This window comes from Myotis davidii, unplaced genomic scaffold (assembly GCF_000327345.1).
Source record: "Myotis davidii unplaced genomic scaffold, ASM32734v1 scaffold95, whole genome shotgun sequence".
Lineage (NCBI taxonomy): Eukaryota > Metazoa > Chordata > Mammalia > Chiroptera > Vespertilionidae > Myotis > Myotis davidii.
In genome coordinates this window covers 338,634-361,655 of record NW_006286950.1, presented here as the reverse complement: position 1 = coordinate 361,655, position 23,022 = coordinate 338,634, and positions in this window count along the sequence as shown.

The window sequence follows — 23,022 nt, the reverse complement described above, 5'->3', positions numbered from 1 at the left end:
CCCATTTATTTATGTAGAAAACACACATAATAACCTTTAAGGAAGTTCTGATAGCAAATGTCTGACATTCAGAAAACCTTGTGGGTATTCCATGCACTCAACAATCATCTAACAAAAACAAAGCTATTACATTTGTTACTTTCCAAAGGTGGAACATAATAGGAGTTAGTGTATATTTCATCCTAATCATGCAGCTTTAATACATACAATAGCACAAATTGAAAGCAATTTTTTCTCAAAATGTGGTCAGTAGACTACCTGATTATGAATAATATCCTGTGCTTACATAAAAGGCAGATCTGTGAGTCTCATCAGAATACTTATGAAATCTGGGATTTGGGTCTTATTTTACAAAGAACCCAGAAGATTCTATGAACACAAAAGTTTGAGAATCACAGATGAAAGTGATAGAAAAAATTTGAACTTATTCCACTGAGTCCACATTATATCTATTATATGTTAGATGCACAAACTTTGGTCAATTACTTTTTTTTTGAGAAAGAGAGGGGGAGGGAGATAGAGGGAGAGAGAGAGAGAGAGAGAGAGAGAGTGAGAGAAACGTGGATGTGAGAGAGAAATATCAATCAGTTGCCTCCTACACATGCCCCAACCAGGTATCAAACCTGCAACCTCGTTATGTGGCTTGACCAGAAATGGAATCCACCACTTCCTGGTGGATGAGACATGGCGTTCCAACCAGCTGAGCTACACTGGCCAGGGGGGTAAAATTTTTATTCATAAGTAAAATAGAAAAACTAACAAGACAGCAATCTGACAGGGTTTCTGAGAAACAAAGAAAAAATTCATGTTAAAATGTTATTTGACATATAATATTTTTATTCAAAAATTTTAAAGATTGCAAACAGTTACAGTTAATAAATATTTTTGAACAATAAAAATATTGTGGTATGCATAACTTCTTCAAGAATCGAGTATTTGGTGTCATCACTACTATAATCTTAGATGTTTTTGTTGGTAAAAAAATTTCTAACATCTCTACAACATCTTTCAGCTGTCACCATTCTGATAGCTCCTTAATGATTTTGATTTACTAGCAAATGATGAGCCCAGAAGTTAGAATTAATTATTCCATATATCAGTCCTTCAATAATAAATTATTATTGATTACACCATTTTATTAGCCTTTTCCTTAATATCCAAGTCCTAAGTAAGAACATTTTGACTCCTACAATAAGAAATTACTCTCTAGAACACTTTATTTTTAATTACAGTAATGATAACTGAAAAGCAATCACCATATAAGTACATTTGTATGAAGTATTGCTTAGCACACACAGATAAATCATTGTGGTACAAGTTAAGGAGCAAAACTGGACTGAAATCCTATACTGTAATCAGAGTATAAGTAGACAAATTCTTATTTCTTTATTACTGGTACAAAGCATTAAAGAATAATAAACTTAAGGCATCCTAAAACTTTGCCTCTACAGTTAATAAAAGAAAATATTTGATATTAATATATATCACCCAATATAGAAAAGCATGAAATAATCTTATATAATAAAAGCCCAGTGACCATAACTGCAGAACAACCAGAATAACCGCTCAACCAGTCACTATGAGGTGCACTGACCACCTCTTGGTCCCTTTCCCTGGCCGGCAGGCTCAGATCGCGAATGGCAAATGGGAACCTGGGGTGGGTGATGGGAGATGCAGGTGGTGCCAGGCCAAGGCTCCCTCCCCTCCAGTTGCCCCACAAACAGAGAGCAGGAACGGCTGACCTCTTGGTCCCTCCCCCAGCCGTCAGGCTCCCATTACTAGATGATGGAACTGGGAACCAGGGTGGGTGGTGGCAGGAGCCAGGGCCAGCTGCTGGCAGCTGGGGAACATGGCCCTGATCGCAGGCCAGGCTTAGGGACCATGCCCACGCATGATTTTGTGCACCAAGCCTCTAGTTCTAATAGAAATTAGCATTTACCTATTATTATAGCAATGCTTCCTTTACTTATAAGCCATTTGTGATATATTTATTTATTTGATAAACACATCTTTTTACTCGTTTTCCAAATTCTTTAGAAATACTAACTCATTTGGTCCTCATTTAAGTACAAAATCAAGAGAATAATTCTGAATCCACCTGTGATTAGTGATATAAATTTTTTTTTATTCCAGTTAAAGAAACTACCCATTAGAAATGAAACTCGTTTCCTAAATAACTAGTGAGATTAATTTTTGCCTTCAGGAATAATATTACCACTATTACTTACCACATCCTTTTATTCTTTGATTACTAATATGAGTATATTGACTGCATGAGAGATGAAATGGAATTTTAAATAATGATTATTTTTTGTAATGGGTTTAATGAGTCTCCTATCACAACATAAAAGCACTAATAATTTGACTTTCACTTAACCCAGAACTGCTCTCTCTCATGTCTCAAAACAAATCAATCAACTGTGGTTTTTTTAATATTATAGATAAGAAACTAAGGCTTAGAGATGTTAACTAATATCTCCAAAGTCACACTATTCAGTGATAGAACTGTATTTCTAAGTAAAGAAATATTAATTCAAATTCTATATTTTATCCATTATAACATTTGAAATGTCAATGTATTGAAATAAAACGTAGAATTTTAATTTAATTAGTACTATATAAGAAAGCATAAAAATTGACTGAACTCAAATATTTGCAAATCAAGAAACACAGGCATCAAAGGGGAAAAAAACCTCAAACTAAAAGAAAAATGCAAACTGAATGTTAACAAAAATGCAGCTACTGGGGAAATATAATCCTATATAATAAAAGCCTAATATGCTAAGTGTCCAGTCATCAGGTCAGCCATTCAACCAATCAAAGTGTAATATGCTAATGAATGCTAAGGCTGCTCAACTGCTTGCTATGACATGCACTGACCACCAGGGGGCAGACGCTCCAACTGGTAGGTTGCTGCTGGGGTCCGGCTGATTGGGACTGAGTAAGACAGGCTGGACCCACAGCCCCCGCAGCTGACCAACCTGCTACATCCCTCCCCAGCCTTGATTGTGCAACAGTGGGGTCCCTTGGCCTAGTCTATGCCCTCTCACAATTCGGGACCCCTCTGGGGATGTCAGAGAGTGGGTTTTGGCCAGACAGCAGAAGGACCAGTTGCTATGATGCAAACTGACCACCACGGGGCAGGTGTTCAACACAGGAGCTTCCCCCTGGTGGTCAGTGTGCTCCCACTCGGGGAGCGCTGCTCAGCCAGAAGCCAGGCTCATGGCTGGTGAGCTCAGCAGCAGTGGTGGAAGCCTCTCCCGCCTCATCGGCAGCACTAAGGATGTCTGACTGCTGGCTTAGGCCCCTTCCCCACCTCTATAGCACTGTAGCAATTGGTCCAAAATGGTCAGAACTTAATTACTAGCTGCCAGTTTTCCTAATTTGTTCTTTCATAGTTATCCCTGCTTCCAATTTAGGAATAACCACAGAAGACTAAATATGCTCTTCTAACCAATCATATGGGATGCCTCACTTCTAGTAGTCCACCTCCAGTTCCCCTAGGCCAGTGGTCAGCAAACTGCGGCTCGCCAGCCACATGCAGCTCTTTGGCCCCTTGATTGTGGCTCTTCCACAAAATACTGACTTCTGTGCATGGGCCACGAAGTTTCAATTGCACTGTACGTGTGCGCCCGCATGTGGTATTTTGTGGAAGAGCCACACTCAAGGGGCCAAAGAGGCACATGTGGCTCGCAGTTTGCCGACCACGGCACTAGGCTAACAACTTCCAATCAGGATACACCTGAGGCCCTTCCTTTCTTCCGCCATAAAGCTTCCCCACTCTGCTGCTTGCCTTTGAGTCTTTGTCAAACACAAGTGATGATATGGCTCCTACCTCTCATGGCAAGCTCTGCATGAATAGCCCTTTCTCTGTCCTCATTTTGTAGTCTTCATTTATTTCTACTTCACTAACTTGGAGGAAATATACAACCCCATTCTAACCTGGTAAATATATGTTTCAACCAACCATTTAATTTATTTTCTATTAAAATCAAACATATTAGAAATGATAACAAAAATAATATAATCAAATCACTCAAGTGGACATGTTTATGAGATTAGTGCAGGATGACTGGAATTCTTTATGATTATTTATAGATTTACTCAAAATACCGAAAAATCATTCCAATATTAATTATTCATTCAATTACCTTAATGTTAATTTATTCATGTTGGCATAAACTTTCTTTCAACATTTATTTCAGCCTTATTGATTAAAGTGTATGAAAATTCTAAAATTAGTTTTCCGAAATAAGTTTTTAATAGCATGGTGAGGTTTTATATTTGTATTTTATTAAAAATGAAGAAACATTTGAATTACTCATACTTGCAAAGACACCCTCCACTGGATTCCAAAGTATTTTTAACTCTTATTATTGGTTTATTTTCTCTCTTACTTAATATTCTTATCAGTTGTGTTGCATTGGAGCCCTGAGATTTGCAACTGTATACAAACAACTTGGGGAAGTTGAGAAACCACAAATCAGAAAATCCCAGGAAGGAGAAACTGACATCTAACAAGTTCAACTGTTGTGGAAAATAAATTCAGATTCAAAACAAGAGAATATTAATTACAAAACCAGCTCTGAGCTGAAATATTTTTAGGCCTTATGATGAAATATAAGAATTAAAGCCACAAGTCATCTCTTGGACACACTGTTGCAGACTTAAGTGTTTTGGATATACAGTTATATATATAGTCACATCTTCAGCTTCCAAAATGAGTCTGAGGCATTTCTTGAGCTTCATGACATTTTAGTCTGAATGGTATCTTTATGTTCTTCTTTCACATGTATGAGTTGATTTAAAATGTGTAATTTTGGAATTACTATGTCATATCCCAAGTTTCCCAAGCCACTATTTTCACTTCAAAAGTATTTTTATCCTTGAATTGTAAATAAATAAAATCCTTTTTCGAAAGCTATGCCTTCAGAGGGTTAATTTATTTAATTTTACATAAACAGCAGCTTTTCCAAACTTAATTAGCTTTTCTGAAGGATGATAAAAAAAAAGGTGATTAAGAAAGTTAGGGGGATTCAGTCTTTATGACTTAGTTCATTAAACAGCCAAAGAAAGGCTTTTGCAGGCAACAATCAGAGTAAGCAAAAAATATGTCTGGTGTGTCCAGAGGAGTGAATATCTTCCCAAGGGCTCAGTTCAAATTAGAGCAAGTTGGCTAAATGAAAGCAAAGCTTAGGAACAAAAGCGATAGTGAGAATTTTCATTGATTTCCTTTGAATTACGGCCAACATGACTTAGCTGATACTATTTTATGTAAAAATATTTTTGTTGCCATATGAGGGTGATCATAACAGAGGGTCTCTATACTATAACAATCACATAGGATATTCACAGGTTGCCACCCATGGTACCACCTCCTTGTGTTCTTAGAGAAATCATGCTCCAATCAAATTCCTTCACTGTTGCTCTGGCTATGTCCCAGACCTTTTCTGGACCTTTCCCACGTGTTCTGTAATTCTCTTGATATTCCATGGCAGCTTTTTGTGTTTTTTTTTTTTAACCACTCAGGTTTGCTTCCATAACTTCTTATTGTGTTATTATCAGTAGAAACACTGGGAATGAGAACCTAGTACACAAGTCCCATTGCAGGAGTATATGGTTCTGCCATGCCTGCTCTGGGGATGCTTCTTTGGAGAACCAGCCATTGTCCTGCGTTTTGGAAGCTGCTGGGATCAGTGCTGCTGATGCTGGTGATAGAGTCCCCTCTACTGTGCACTCCTCAAAAAAGGACTACTTTGGGTTTTTATATACCCTCTTTTTCTGAAGCACTTTTTAATTGTTTTTTTTTTTGGTCATAATATTATTCATTTGTAGCAATTTGTGCTATAAAATATATAAGTATTTCATCAGTTATACTTGTGGCAAATAGCTTTTCCCCTGTTAATCTTGTTTTTTCATTCATTTCTGTCTTTTTTTAAATAATAGATATAAGAGTAATTTTATTTTATTTTAAATATATTTTTATTGATTTCAGAGAGGAAAGGAGAGAAAGAGAGAGAGATAGAAACATCAAAGAGAAGAGAGAATCATTGATCGGCTGTCTCTTGCACACCCTCTACCGAAAATCAAGCCTGCAACCCAGGCATGTGCCCTTGACCGGAATTAAACCTTGGACCCTTCAGTTTGTAGGCCAACCCTCTATCTACTGAGCCAAACCAGACAGCGCCATTTCTGTCTTTTAATGAAAATATTTTTTAATGAAGTCCAATTATCAATGTTTTCCTTAATGTTAATAACATGCTATGTCTCAATCAATAAGTTTTTCTACTCTAAGTTTATGAAAATATTCTCTGATCTGAAAGATTTATTGATACTTCAGATTTAGACATAAAATAGTGGTTTGAGGTAGGTATACATTTTTATTTTTTTACATATGGCTGTCTAATTGAGCTAGCAGCAACCTCAGCACTGCATTATACCTTTGTATTAAATGAAATAGGGCTCTTTCTGAGCTAGCTATCCTGATCCATGGGCCTCCTTGCCTATCATTAGGATATAAAATAGAGTACTTTACTAGTGCTATTTTATGACAACATGACATATCTACTAGAGTTAGTACACTTCTCTATTTATCTTTAATTCTCATTATTGTTCTTAGTCCTTGAACCAACTTGATTTACTAAAACAATAAAAATAATAATAATACATCTTTAGTTGTCTGTGTTTACATTTAATTTGTAGATCAATTTAGGTATTTGTTATATTTTAACCATTTAAAGTGCTCCAATTCAATGGTCAATGGGGAGAAATGGTTCTTTAATTCTCATTATTGTTCTTAGTCCTTGAATTAACTTGATTTACTAAAACAATAATAATAATAATACATCTTTAGTTGTCTGCGTTTACATTGAATTTGTAGATCAATTTAGGTATTTGTATATTTTAACCATTTAAAGTGCTCCAATTCAACGGTTAATGGGGAGAAATGGTAACGTATGTAATACTTTAAACAATAGAGATTTTTAAAAAATATATTAATAACTAGAGGCCCAGTGCATGGATTTGTGCACCAGCGGGGTCCCTCTGACTGGCCTGCAGGGATTGGGTTGAAACTAGCTCTTTGACATCCCCCAAGGGGTCCCCGATTGTTAGAGGGTGCAGGTCGGGCTGACAGTCCCCATCAGAGGCCCAGTGCATGGATTTGTGCACCAGTGGGCTTCCTCTGCCTGGCCTGCAGGGATTGGGCTGAAACTAGCTCTTTGACATCCCCCAAGGGGTCCCGGATTTTTAGAGGGTGCAGGTCAGGCTGATAGACCCCACTGGTGCACAATTGAGGCTGGGGAGGTACCAAGGGAGAGTTCCAGGTTGTGTACAGCCCATCCCACCCAGTCCCAATAGGCAGGGCCCCAGCAGCAAGCTAACCTACTGGTCAGAGTGTCTGCCCCCTGTTGGTGAATGTGCATCATAGCGACTGGTCAATGGGTCCAATGAAAGGTTGAACACTTAGCATATTATGCTTTTATTATATAGGGTTACATAAAGCACTCCATTTCAAGATTATATTTGTATCCCATTTGCTAATACACTCTTCAATTTTACTCAATAATATAGATTTCTTACAAATATTTTTAGATTAATTCTTGGATATTTGAAATATTTTGATTTTATTGTTATTGCCAGTGTCCTTGATCCAGCATCTAGAAGGGTTCAGCAATCTGGAGAAGGGCTGTGTGAAACTTAATAAAGAGTCCAGAGACGAAGCATAATTTTGAAAGGCATTTGGCGGTCAGAGGAGCCTAGCTAAAGAAACTAAAATCTGCCCTAACTGATTCAGCTCAGTGGATAGAGCATCAGCCTGTGGACTCAAGGGTCCTGGGTTCAATTCCAGTCAAGGGCATGTACCTTGGTTGCGGACACATCCCCAGTGGGGTGTGTGCAGGAGGCAGCTGGTCGATGTTTCTCTCTCATCGATGTTTCTAATTCTCTATCCCTCTCCCTTCCTCTCTGTAAAAAAATCAATAAAATACATTTTTTTTTTTAAAAAAGAAAGAAACTAAGATCTCCTTGTTCAGGACCCCTTGCTATTTATTAACACAATTTGTCCTAAGGCAAGGTGGAGATATGCACTTCAAAGGGTAGGGTTTCATACAGAATCAATTGTCAGATTGGAAGAATTTGCCTATGGCTGTTCAGGTGTTTGGCCAGTAGGAGGCAATAACATGTAGATTAAGATGCCCTGAGCTGTCTGGCAACAAGCAATCATCCCTTTTCAGGTTTGGGGAAATGCCCTTAGCCATTCCCAACTGGTGACAACATATGTGACTCAGCCCTTGTTGAGTCCCCAAGTTCCATCAACCTTTTGATGAAACTCTTGCAGTTATGACATGCTGGAATTGGCTTCTGGCCTGTTATGTTTTATTTATATTTACAACTGTTTGATCTCATTTATATAAATACAATTGATTTTGCATATTGCAGTTGCATATTGATTTTAGTATATTGATCTTGCATCCAAGTACATTGCTAAATTTACTTACTAGCTCTGATCATTTATTTTCATATTTTATATGGCACATACTAGTACATCATGATGTCATCTGTGAATTATTAACAAAACTGTATTTATTTATTTAAAATTTTATGCTATTTAATATTTTTCTCTTCTTTATTGACTAACAACTTCAATGAAAGTAGTGAATATTTTTTTAATCTTTAGCGAAAGTATTATATATGTCCCCTTTTTTATCGCATCAAGCCCTCCAGCCCACCCCTGCTCCCTGCCCCAGGCTCTTACCACCCCACTGTCTGCATCCATGGGTTATGCATATATGCATAAAAGATAAAAGTAGTGAATATTAATCATTTCTCCTTTATGATCTCAGAAAAAAAATGAGTTTCACATTTCAGATTAAGTATAATGTTTACTATAAATTTTGTGTATATACATTTTATTTTAAAATAAAACTTCTATATTAAAATTTCTGAGTGTTTTAATCACAAGGAATGTTGAGCGTCTTCAAATAACCTATCTATATTGCTTGAGATATAATATCTAAACTACTAAGTTATTGTTTCTTCTCTCTCCTTATTTTGTTAATACAACATATTTACTGATATTTATTTTAGGGCCTTTTATTGAAGAGCACAAATCTTAGATCTGCAACTCACGGAAATATTTATGCACTTAACAACCCTATGTAATCAGTATTCAGATTAAGAACTTAACTAAGCCCCAATACCCTCTAACTTGCTCCAAGTGACTAACTAAACTATGCTTTTAGCTCCATGTATAATTTTGTCTGTTTTTAAACTTTATGTAAATTCAATCTTAATATGCACTCTTTCATTTTTTCATTCTGTCATTCAAAATTCTTTTCTGGGATTAGTTTCCATTGGTGTATGTAGTTGCAATTTAGAACCTCAATTTTAGGAATTCTGTGTGTGCATACACCTAATTTGCTATCTTTTCTACTCTGATTGTTATTTGAGTTGTTTCCAGTCAGAGAGTTATTATAATAGAGCTATTATTACTATATGTAGTGGTGGCTGGAATGATTGGTTGACCTTATCCTCTGTTTATAATTCTGATAATGAGAGCCTTACTGAATGGCAGTTATGTCTTCCAGATTAATCAAAGTGGACAATGGGGTGAAATGTTCTTTGGAAATTTTTTCCAGAAAACATGACAATGTAGAAGTGAAGAGTATGTATTATTTGTGGACAATTATCTATAGTATTTCTACATAACTTGGGCAGATTTAGATTCAGATTAAAGGAGGTTTACCTACTAAACAACATTGGAAGATAAAGAGTTCCTTCCCATAGGATAGTAGAAAGATTTGTTTCCTGACAAAGATAAAATAGGTACTACTTTCTCTAGAGCAAAGTTGGGCAATTTGCTTGCAACTTTCTTTTAAGAATAGGGATTTTCCAAACTAAGGGTTCCTCAAGAGGTGAAATAAATCCAGTATCTACTTGTATCTACATTAGCACCTACCCCATGAAATTTGTGGGGTGTGGGGAGAATATTGGATAAGAATATACAGATCACACTGCCTGTTGTGCTCTCTAATAAAATTCGTTGTTTCTATCTAAAGAACCTAGTGTTTTTCTGACAGCATTTATAAAATCAAGACAGAATAATTTGTTAACTTGCAAGCAAGGTATAATCTCAAATCTCACAATTTTTTTGACATATCTCTATTTCATTCTAGGTATTTATTTAGTTATTTTTGGTTTCCATTCTAGTTTAATAACCTCTTTTTCACCACTATCTCATCTGACCTTAAATGCATTTACTGAGTTCTTAATTTCATGTATTATGACTTTTGGTTCTAATTTATTTATTTGTTTGTTTGTTTGTTTTAGATTCTGGTTTTCTGACAATATTCTCATTTTAATTTAATTTATTTATTTGTGTATGTGTGTGTGTGTTTTAGCTCCTTAACCATACTAATTACTGCTTATTTTAAAAAGGTGACATCTGTAATAATTTCAACAATAAAAATATATTTAATAATAAAATGATAAATAAATAAAGTCTATGACTAGTAACTCCATTATCTGTATCCTTTATGCACAAGTCCCTTTGGCCAGTTGCTTCTCTTGGTTTTCATTCACATTTTGTTCCTCATATGCCTGGTTAATTTTGATTGAGTGCTTACCATATTGTATTATACCTTCTTAAGATAATTTGAGGCTCTGGATTATGTAATCTTCATCGGAGAGAATTTATCTTTGCTTGTGACAATATTATGAATTTGAGATAGTCTGAACCTGACTTCAATTTTAGCGAAGACTTTTTTGTTTAGTATGCTTTTATTTCTTTACTAGAAGCCCGGTGCATGAAATCATGCATGAGAAGGGGGGGGTCCCTCAGCCCGGCCTGCACCCTCTCCAATCCAGGACCCCTTGGGGGATGTCCAACTGCCGGTTTAGGCCCTATCCCATATCTTAGGCCTGCAGGATCTGGATTAAACCGACAGTTGGACATCCCTCTGGCAATCCAGGACTGCTGGCTTCTAACCACTCGCCTGCCTGCCTGATCGCCCCTAACTGCCTCTGCCTGCTGGCCTCATATTCCTACCACTCCCCTGCCAGACTGATTGCCCCCTAACTGCTCCCCTGCCAGCCTGATTATCCCTAACTGCTCCCCTGCCAGCCTGATCAACCCCTAACTGCTACTCTGCCCACCTGATTGACCCCATCTGCCCTTCCCTGCTGGTCTGATTGCTCCAACTGTCCTCTCCTGCTGGCCTAATCACCCCTAACTGCTCTCCCCTTCCAGCCTGATCTTGCTCCTAACTACTTGTTCCACTGCCAGCCTGATCACCCCTAACCACCTCTGCCTCGGCCCCCACCACCATGGCCTTGTCCGGAAGGAAGTCGGTTATCCGTAAGATGTCAGATCAATCCAGTTTAATTAGCATGCTAGCTTTTATTAGTATAGATTATAGCTATTTGAGGGCCCATTCCAAATTCCATGATTTTTTTTTCCCCCAGGTGGCCTTGAACTCTATGCTTGGCCCTCCAAGGCCCACGAGTCTATGGGAAGTTTTGCTCAGCTTCCCGACCTCTCGGCTGCTGCTTATAAATCATTGCACCTTTCTAAAAGAGAAAAGGTACCACATGTCCATTTCACTCATTTAGGCTTCTTCTCTCATCCAGACCCTGATTTCACAATTCCTCATTGCCTTGTTTTCCTCTGATGCAATTTTACTTGGTTCCAATAAGTAGTCATTAAAAAATTATTCATAACAATTACTGGGATCAGATATCTCTTAATCTTTCTTTTAACTCAACTATTTATCCCTCATCTTATTATTTCCTAAGGATGAAATATTTCCCAGTAGATCTCAGTATGTCAATTACTTAAATTTCTTTTGGTTCTCTCTGATCCATTCTAAAGTTATTTTTAGTCATGTCTGCATCCTACCATGTATAGTATTTATTTTCAAGCAAGAAAGTCTGCTTTGTTTTAATTGTGAAATACTATATGTGTATAAATATCATAGAGATAAATATATACCAAAAGATATGGTATGTATTTGATATAGGTAGATATAGTAAGTAATAACAGAAAAAAAAACTACAAAGCTTTTATCAAGACTGTAAAATTATCATTGTATTTTAGCAAGGAAATCAAGCACTGGAAAAGAGAAAAACTAAAAAATATCAGGACTCACAAAAGAATGCTCTGAGCTACATAACTGAGTAGAGATCTAAAATATCACAGTCATGAATTGTTTGAAATATAGACTTATGGAAGGAAAGGTATATAAATGGAATTTGACTTAAAACTAACACACATTTAACTTACTGAAATTCTGAATCCATCTAATTGTAACATTAGCAAATTTTAGGTGTAAGATTATAAAAGTTATCAGAAATTGTCACAATGATCTTGTCTTCAGTGATTCCTGTTCTGAAGAGTAAGGATTTTATAGTAAGTTGAGTGCAAGTCTCTGGAGCTCCCTCTCACAACCAAAATAGTTCATCAAAGGCAATTACCTCTCTTTGTGATGTTGAAATGTAGAGGCTTTTACTATATGACAGTGATGGCGAACCTATGACACCCGTGTCAGAGGTGACATGCAAACTCATTTTTTTGGTTGATTTTTCTTTGTTAAGTGGCATTTAAATATATAAAATAAATATCAAAAATATGAGTCTTTGTTTTACTATGGTTGCAAATATCAAAAATTGTCTATATGTGACACGGCACCAGAGTTAAGTTAGGGTTTTTCAAACGCCGAACTCAAAAGGTTCGCCATCACTGCTATATGAGGATAACAATTGTTACTATAAGCCTACTAAAATCACTTGGGTCTGAATTGAAATTTAAGAAATCTTGAAGAATGATAGTGCATTAACAAGTAATTATAGTTTCTATTCTGAATAAGATGATTTCATTTCAATATCAAATCAATTCATTCCCTACAGTTTTTCATTTCATTGTTGATATGGCAATGCCCCCCCGCCACTTGTCCTTAAAACATAGAATATCACAGTATGCTTTAACCTAATAGATATATTAATATACCTTTCCATCTTTCTCCAAAGCTAGGTCATTTATCACTCTTGGTACCACTTTTTGATAGTCAGAGATCTTTAGTATATACTCATTTCAAGGGACATTAACACATGGATTCAGTATGCTTATTTGTCATGCTGATAGGACTGTAGAGCTAAAATTAATAAATAATTTACGTGGCATGGTAATACATTTATCAGAGAGTAAAAAATCTATTCCACAAAATATATAGGATTTTCAGTTTAGGGAAGGTTATGTGATTCCCCAGCATTATACAAAGAATTGCTGCACCATTTGCTCACCAACACCAAACGGACACACAATTTGACTCAGTCTGTTTATCTTGTGATCTGAAAAATAGCCAATCTTAAGAGATTTACAGCAAGATAAACTTCTCTAATTAACCATTTACAATAGTGAACTGAGTGTGTGACTTGGTTCTTTGACCCAGCCATTCCACTTCTGGGTACATATCCAAAGAAATCCAAAACAGTAATTTGAAAGAATATATCCACTTTTATGTTCACTGCAGTATTATTTACAGCTAGAGGCCCGGTGCAAGGATTCATGCACTAGCGGGGGTCCCTTGGCATGGCCTGCTGGGATCAGGCCAAAACTGGCAGTCCAACATCCCCTGAGGGATGTAGTAGTGCATGAAGCAGCAGGCGGCCAGGAAGGAGCCTGAGCTCAGGCCAGGCACCACACCGCTCCTGCTCATCTTGGCCCCACTGCGCCTGCTGCTCCGCATGCCTGTCCTAGGGCAATACCAGCGTGACCTAGAAGTGGCCATGGGCTAATGCCTGGTCAGTCAGTATGTCAGTCCCAATCCCAGTACCAGTCTCGATGGGGGAGGGACACACAGGGGGAGTGTCTGTGGGAGAGGCTCATGCTTCCACAGCTGGACTCACCAGCTGTGAGCCAGGTGTCTGGCGCTTGTCATTCAGCTGACCAGTGCTCCAACTGTGGGAGCACACTGACTACCAGGGGGCAGCTCCTGCATTGAGCGTCTGCCCTCTGGTGGTCAGTGCACTTCATAGCAACTGGTGAAGAGTCAAATGGTTGAACAGTCACTTAGGCTTTTATATATGTAGATGACAGAGATATAGAAACAATCCAAGTTCCCATCAATAGACAAATGGATAACAAATTGTGGTACATATACACAATGGAATATTACTCAGATATAAAAAAAGAATGAAATCTTACCATTTGTGACACCATGATTGGAGGGTATTATGCTAAGTGAAAAAGTCAGACAAAGAAAGATAAATACTATATGATTTCACTTGTATGTAGAATCTAAAGAACAAAATAAATGAACAAACTAGAAACAGAGCCATGCATACATAGTATAGACTGGTGATTGCCAGAGTCCAGTGGGGTTTGGGGTCTGGGTTAAGTGATTAAGAAGCACAAATTGGTAGTTACAAAATAGTCACAGGGAATTAAAGTGCAGCATAGGAAATAAAGTCAATAATATTGTCATAACTATGTATGGTGACAGGTAGGTATTTGAAATACCAAGGGCATTACCTTTGTAAAGTATATGATTGTCAGATAACTATGCTGTACACATAAAACCAATACACAATAATATTTAATCTAAAATGTAATTAAAAGTTACAATTTAAAAATACATGCTCTCACCCTGAGCCTGAATATTGAGGAAATAGCTTAAAAATACATGGCCAATAGTAACAGTGGTGTGTAGATAAAGTAGAGGTGATGTTAGGAGCCAATAAAGTGGGGCTATGGGAAGTATCCAAGAGTCAGATTCTATGGTAAATGCGGTTTTCAAATTTCACATTGCCGGTTTTCCTTTTTCCTGATAATTTGCTAAACTTTGTTCTCTAGTCTTTTTGAGGAACTAGATATCCTTACAAAAATTTCTTTCTGCTTGTTAGCTAAAATTAGTGTATCTTGTTTTCAAACCAGAACACAAACAGATATAGAGGAAAAAGCATGAAGGTTGCCAAGAAACTAAAGTAAATGCCAATATGAGTGTCCAAAATCGATTTTATCTTATATTATATAGCGTATTCAAACAAAAATTTAATTTCACAAAGTTTTACCAGCATGCTGAGTATCAAAGAAACAAAAATATTAGAAAAGGAGCACAGTTTAAGGAACAAGAATTTGAATGAAGGACACAGGCAGTGCATGAAGGTACTGAAGTAGACTGAGGAACACATTAATCAAAGGATACATGTACTTCTGGTCACTAGTCATTGGTTGGAGGCAAAGTGGAGGTAGAAGACATCTGCCTTAATAATATATTAAGACCAAATAAGAGTTTCACAAACTTGCCTGAGTATGATACTTTGGGGCCTTATTAAAATTTTGGATACAAGACCAGCCACTATAGATTGTGACTGGATTAGAGCTGGAATAGGTCCAAGGATATCTACACTTTTATCTAAGCTCCAAAATAATCTCACAATTCAAAACGCCTGGGACAATTTTGGACTAAAAATGATTTTGTACAAATAAGAGTACAAATTATCAGCAGATGTTAGAAACTCGGGTAATTATAATTTAAAGGATACTTTTGCTTATAATAATAATATAACCATGCTTTTAGAAAAGTTTCAAAAATGAGATTTGACAAAGGCACTCAGATTCAAAATGTTGTCTCTGGCACAACAAACGGGAAAGATGTAAGTTATTTTATTATGCTGCTTGTAAGTAGCTTGGACTTAAAGTGCAGAAAGGGAGAGCTGATTGTCTGCAGCTCACTGAAACCCTCATACATTGCTTTCGAATTCAGTTGGCAAGAGTTCAGTCAAAACATCTGCAAGAATTTAGCACTGAGCCATGTATGCACTGATCTCCCTACCTGTTACTCTAATTGCTACAGTATAAAATTTTTATTTTTATTCTAACTCCCTTTGATGTTGCTGGAAGATAAGAGTAAACAGCAGGGATAAAAAAGCAATGTAGGAAAATAAGGCAGGAAAACAGAGAAAATGAACTTGGAAGCTCTGTGTCTTTATGTACGGAATAACAAACAGTCTCTCCACATCCCATGGTTTCCACTTCCAACATAGCCTCAAAAGTAATAAAAATTGCATTAGAGTCAGCTAATACAGTTGACAGGACACCGTGGCACCCAATAACAAACTGAGTCAGTGCATATATATTAAAAGAGGGGAGATCAGTTTATTATTATACTCCACACTTCCGCACATTTCTTTTACTTCCTGCACATTTGCTTTTTAAACTATATTGCAAGCAGAAGATATTCCAAGGTCTCTCAATATCATATTCAGTTTTTCCTAAATCAGAATGTGTTTGGATCAGCTTCAGTAATAATTCCTTTCAGGATGTAACTAGCACTATCAAAGCAGTAGGACATTTTATACACATATAAATTTGAGGATCTATACAATAATCCTTCAGTAGCAGGAACTGACATAAGGAATAAAAAAAGGAGGAAAAGCCCTAACCAGTTTGACTCAGTGGATAGAGCATCGGCCTGCGGACTGAAGAGTCCCAGGTTCTATTCACCTATGAACCAAGAAGTCATGGTTCTGTTCCTGGGTAGGACACGTGCTTGAGCGGAGGGTTCAATCCTCAGTGCGGGGCATGCAGAGGCAGCTGATCAATGCTTCTCTCTCATCATTGATGTTTCTATCTCTCTCTCCCTCTCCCTTCCTCTCTGAAATCAATAAAAATATACATTTAAATACAAGTGAAAAGAAAGCCAAGTGCAAAGTTATGTAAGTAAAATTAAACTTCCCCAAATGACATTTAAGCTCATAATCTTATAAGTTTATCTCTTAATCGTTTCTTGGAGTCTGAAGTTTCTGTCTGATGGTTTCTGTTTGCTCTGTTTAAATACATGTGAAGCCTGGCCAGGTCGCTCAGTGGTTGAGTGTCCACCTATGAACCAAGAAGTCATGGTTCTGTTCCTGGTTAGGACACGTGCTTGGGCTGAGGGTTCAATCCTCAGTGTGGGGCATGCAGAGGCAGCTGATCAATGATTCTCTCTCATCATTGATGTTTCTATTTCTCTCTCCCTCTCCCTTCCTCCCTGAAATCAATAAAAATATATATTAAAATACAAGTGAAAAGAAAGCCCAGTGCAAAGTTATGTAAGTCAAATTAAACGTAGAAGTTATGCTGCTCAAAATCCAGAGTTTAGTGAAACTGGAACTACTTAAAGGAGTTGCTTTTTTATGCTTCAAGTACAAATTTACTATTTTGATAGTAATAAATGCATCCCAAAATTAAAGCCATTTTTATTAAAAGAAAGGAAAATGGAGTCTTGTTTAAACTAAAACTAAATATATTGGTATTCTTGTTTGCAAGTAATGGCAATTCTGTTTAAAGTAGCTTCAAAAATAAGAGAAATGTATCAAATCTCAGACTCCAGGGAACATTTTAGAAACCATTTTAAGAACCTTTGACAAAATATGACTTGTATGTTACCATTTCTAAATATTTTTTTTCTGTTTAAATACATTTCTTCCTTTACTGTGTTAAGGTTTGCATTATGCATATGTCAAGGGAGATACCAAAAACTCAAGTTTTATCTTTAGTTTATTTTTTCCAGTAAAAAATATTACTTTCAATATTAATCTACTTCCATATTCTGAATCCTGTTGCATCAAGTACCATCCTTGATCCAATCACGTTTTCTAACAGGGTTTTTCCCTTATTAAACCTCTGAGAGAACCGCAACAGTACAAGAAAAGATGGTCAGGGTTACATGTCCCAGGTCTTACAGGAATAATTTAAGGTGGCACACAACTCATTTTTACCACTTTCTGTATTATCCTTACTTGTAAATAATATACATGAGAAAGGTGAATGAACCCTTTCAGTTTATCATGGATTTGCTCAGCTATTTCCTAAAATTTGCTTCTGTAGGTTAATTAAAGAGGATTCCAAGTTAAATTTTAATAAAGCTAAACAGAATTAAACCCAATAGCATCTTATTTAACTTTAATTCCCTAAATTATTGCCTATTTTTTCTCTATGATATTTGTCTAATTTCAATACGTAAATTAAACTCTTTTGGGGGGCAAAGAAATCTTTCTCTGGACAAAAATGTCAGATTGGTAAAGGAAAATATTTAAAGTATTTATTACCTAATTGGGCATACTGGTAATTTTCCCATGCAAAGCTATAAAGTTAGTGTTTTCTGTTTAGCACAGAAAATCGCATTCCCTATGCTTCACATTTATGCTTCATCTAAAAACAGGTGGAAGAAGTCTGAACGCCAAGAAGCCTCCCATGGTGTTCACAGTTTGAGAGCTTGAACATAAAGGAGCATTTGACTTGTAAACAGTTTTGCTTTTCATATTATTGACATGAAACTGGCAATATATTACATAGGTATGCCCTAGAATGTTATCCTTCATACGGTGCAACTTACTTAAAACTGTTGCTTGTAATCTGAACTTAGAACTTTAAAAAAATAAGACAATACATTGTTAATACCCAAGCATATGTATTTTTTAAATCAGTAAATTTGTATCATTATACACTAATCACAGCCAAATCTTAATAGCATGAATGGTTTTCTTTACATTACATAATGGTTCTTGGTATTAACTTTACATCAAAGGAATTATTATGATAAAGACTTTAGTGGAATTATCACTTGAAGAAACTATTTCTAAGCCCATTGTTTCAGTATGAAAGTGTAGATGCAGTAGCCTCTTAGTAGAAAATAGGATCAGAATAATTTTTTATGCTCTTTTCTATAACCTGGCCTTAGGCTCCTTATGGAAGGAAGAGATGCTATTTCCAGAAACAGAGCTGTTGTAACTAGAACTATGTTGGAAGAGGAAAAATAGTGATAGTCATATGCTCTTTAAAATTTATTTCACTCAACAAAATATTAACTAATTGACTCCAACAATGTATAAAAAGAATTATATACCATGACTAAGTGAAATTTACCCCAGTTATGCAGAACTGGTTCAACATATGGAGATCATTTAATGTAACCCATCATATCAATCAGCTAAAAAAGATCACATGGCTATATCAATAGATGCAGAAATAGCATTTGACAAAATCTAAAACCCATTAAGGATTTCAGTAATATAGGAATAGAAGAAAATGTGCGCAACTTGATAAAGAAATCTAGAAAACAAAACAACAAAAACACAAATAATAAAATGCTGCTAAAATCACACAGCATGAGAAAACTCTTCCACTACTTTTCAACATTGTACTGGAAGTTCCAGATAATTCAAAAGACAAGGGAATAAAGGGATACAGATTGGGAGGAAGAAATAAAACTGTCTTTGTTCACAGATGACATGATCATCTATGTAGAAAAACCCAAGGAACTGACAAGAACAGATTGGAAGTAGTAAGCAATTATATCTAGCTTGCAGGTACAAGGTTAATATATCAATAACTATATGTTAGCAATAAAACAGCTGAAATTTGAAATTAAAAATATAATATCATTTACATTACCACCCCAAAGTAAAATACTTAGGTCTAACTCAAACAAAATATATACAAAATTTATATGAGAAAAACTATAAAACTCTGAAAGAACTAAATAAATGGAGAAATATAGTATGTCCATGGATAGGAATACTCAATATTGTCAAGAATGTCAGTTCTTCCCAAATTGATCTATAAATTCAATGGAATCCCACTCAAAATCCCAATGTTGTAGATATCAACAAATTGATTATATGAAGAATAAAAACTATAATATTGAAGAAGGACAAAGTTTTTGAGGACCAATGCTACCAAACTTTAAGCCTTACAATAAAGAGGAAATGTGATATTGGCAAAATAATAGGCAAATAAATCAATGGAACAAAATAGAGAGCCCCCAAGTAGATTATAATTATGTATTTACATATATACAGAAATATTCTATATAATAAAAGCATAGTATGCAAATTGTCCCCTCAACCGGGAGTTTGTCTGGGAGTTCGAGCAAGGGCGGTGATGGCAGGGGGAAGGGAGGGAGTACCTGGCCAGCAGCTGGCACGAAATTCATGCACTGGGCCTCTAGTACATATATAGTTAACTAATCTTTGACAAAATTTCAAAGGTAATACAATGGAGTGGAGATATTCTTTTTAACAAATGGTGCTGAAAAACTACACATCTACATGTAAAAAAAAAAATGGCATTTAGGCACAGACCTTACATCTTTCACAAAGATTCACTCAAAATGAATCACAGACCTGCTATAAAATGTAATACTCTAAAACTCCTAAAAGATAGCATAGGAGAAAAACTAGATGACCATGGGAATATTGAAGCCTTTTTACTCGTTTCAGCAGCTCACCCTATCTGCTCCGGGACAAGGTACAGGACACGTCCATCTATACCACCGCCATTTTGTCTCCCTGAAGCCTTTTTATATACAACATCAATGGCATGATCCATGAAAAAAATAATTGATGAGTTAGAGTTCATTAAATTGAAAAACTTTGCTCCATGAAAAGCAATGTCAAGAGAATGAGAAGACAAGCCACAGACTGGGAGAAAATATTTACAAAAAAAATCTGATAAAAGATTGTTATCCGAAATATACTAAGAACTCCTAAAACTCATCAATAAGAAAACAAACAACCTAATTAAAAAATGGAACAAAACTAACAAATTTATACAGGTGGCAAATAAGTATATGTAAAGATGTTCCACATCATATATAAGGGAAATGAAAATTCAAACAACAGTTGGCCAAAATTAGAAACACTGACAATATCAAAAGCTACAAGGATGTGGAGCAATTGGAACCATCAGACAATGATGATGGAAATGCAGCAATTACACTCCTCCATATATACTCAGAAGAGTTGAAAACCATGTCCTCACAAAATAGCATGTGGCTGTTTACAAAAGTTTTATTTATAATTGCCAAACTTAGTGAATGAATAAATTGTGGTACATCCAAACAATGGAATATTGAACCTTGTATCCTGCAACGTTGCTATCATCATTTAAAAGGAATGTTCTATCAAGCTCTTAAAAGACATAGAAGAAAGTTAAATATATAACTAAGTTAAAAAAAATCTATAATCTACATATTGTCAGATTCCAAATACATGTCATTCTGAAAAATACAAAACTATGGAAAAAATAAAAAGATCAGTGGTTGCCAGGGTTAGGGTTCAGGGGAGAGTTGACTAGGCAGAGTGTAGAGGATTTTTTGGACAGTGAAAATTCTCTGTAAAAGACTATAATGATGGAAACATGTCATTATTCATTTGTCATAGCCCATAGAATGTAAAACATCAAAATTGAACCATAATGTAAATTATGAACTTGGGGTGGTTATGATGTGTCAATGTAGGTACCTCTCTCTATATAAAAGGCTAATATGCTAAGTGTCCGACCATCTGACAGGTCACTATGACACACACTGACCACCAGGAGGCAGACGCTCAATGCAGGAGCTGCTGTGACATGCATTGGCCATTTACAGAGAAGCGGCACCGCGGACCTGGTGCCCACAAAGCAACACTCAGCTTCCCCCAAGTGGGACACAGGCCCCACCACCACCCCAGAGTGACACTCCACCAAATTTCTGCCGATGCTGCCAAGACCCCACGTCACAAAATGCAGCCCACAGCCCAGCCCAGCCTGGAAATGGTGGCTGTGGGTTCTGGGTAATGATGTCACGCAGCAACGCTTGGCTTCCTCCCCCTAGCGACTAGCCTCCTTGGAGTTTTTCCAGCCCAGGAACACAACTTGCTTTATAGCCAGGTGGAAACATTTTAGACTTTAACAAATATCAGTGAAGCATTTTCCCATGCCTCATCTCATTTGATCCTCACAAAAGTCCTGGAGTAGGTAGATAGGAGACTGGGTGGAATCCTACTTTCTTTTCATTAGCTGGGAAATGGAGATTTAGAAAGTTTAGAACTTGACACAACTGAAAAGAAGTAAGAAATGGTGGACCTTGCAAATGACTTCAGGAATATAGTCAAACACTGTTGCAGTTAAATATGTTACACTTTGTTCTCCCTGCGTGATCTATAATAATAATCTGCTTCATGTTGATATTTGCTGCTGTGTTGCTGACATTTACCTGAAAGACAAGTTGGGGTACTTCATTAGACTGAAAAAAAGTTTAGCAAATCAGAAAGCAGGTCTAATTAAGCAAGTTAATTCTATATATATATATATATCTAAGGCTAAGTTGACTTGTTCATGCATGATACATATAAAGCTCTCACTGGTGCCAATCACGCACATGTGTTTTGATCTGTCATTGTCAATCATGAATTTGGATGAAACCTCTATTATAGAGAAAGGGCGGATAGCAATATTAAAATATTTCTTTTAACTAATTTCCTTTCAATATTCATGAATTCATGCACTGGGCCACTAGTCAATTATAACAAGTCTGAGGAAATGTTGATAACGGGTTAGACCAGTGGTCAGCAAACTGCAGCCCTGAGTGTGGCTCTGCCACAAAATACCACATGTGGGCAGGCACGTATAGTGCAATTGAAACTTTGTGGCCACATTGAAGGGGCCAATGGGAAATTCCCATACCTTTCTCTCAATTTTGCTGTGAAACTTAAACTGCTCTAAAAAATAGTCTTAATTTAAAAAAATATATTAAAATTCTCACAATGTGTCTTTCAAACAATTTAGGATGCAGAATTGTCAAAAGTATCAGACTTCTCTTTATTTATGGTTGTACCTTTTTGTTGTAATTTTTAAAATGCTCTTTCCTTTAAAACACCCTCTTCATCTTAGAATTCTTGTAGGGCAATAATTTGGGGGTTAAAGATGAGCTTAAGGTAATTTAAATTACATCATTTATTATTCTTTTCTGTTTCTTTTAATGTTCTATAACCAAAAATGTATGTTACAATTCAAGTAAGTGGTAAAGTCATTTGAAACAAACAAAATAATAATAATTTGCACTAATAGTTGTCAGTCCTAAACATACACTAGTACCTCAAAGGGGGCTTTATTTAAAAAATGCCAGTGGACAAGTCACAACAATAAATATTGCTAGACATTGTGTTAAGGCAGGGGCACTGGTGTTAAATAAATTTCTCTGCTGTTTCTGATGTTCAATA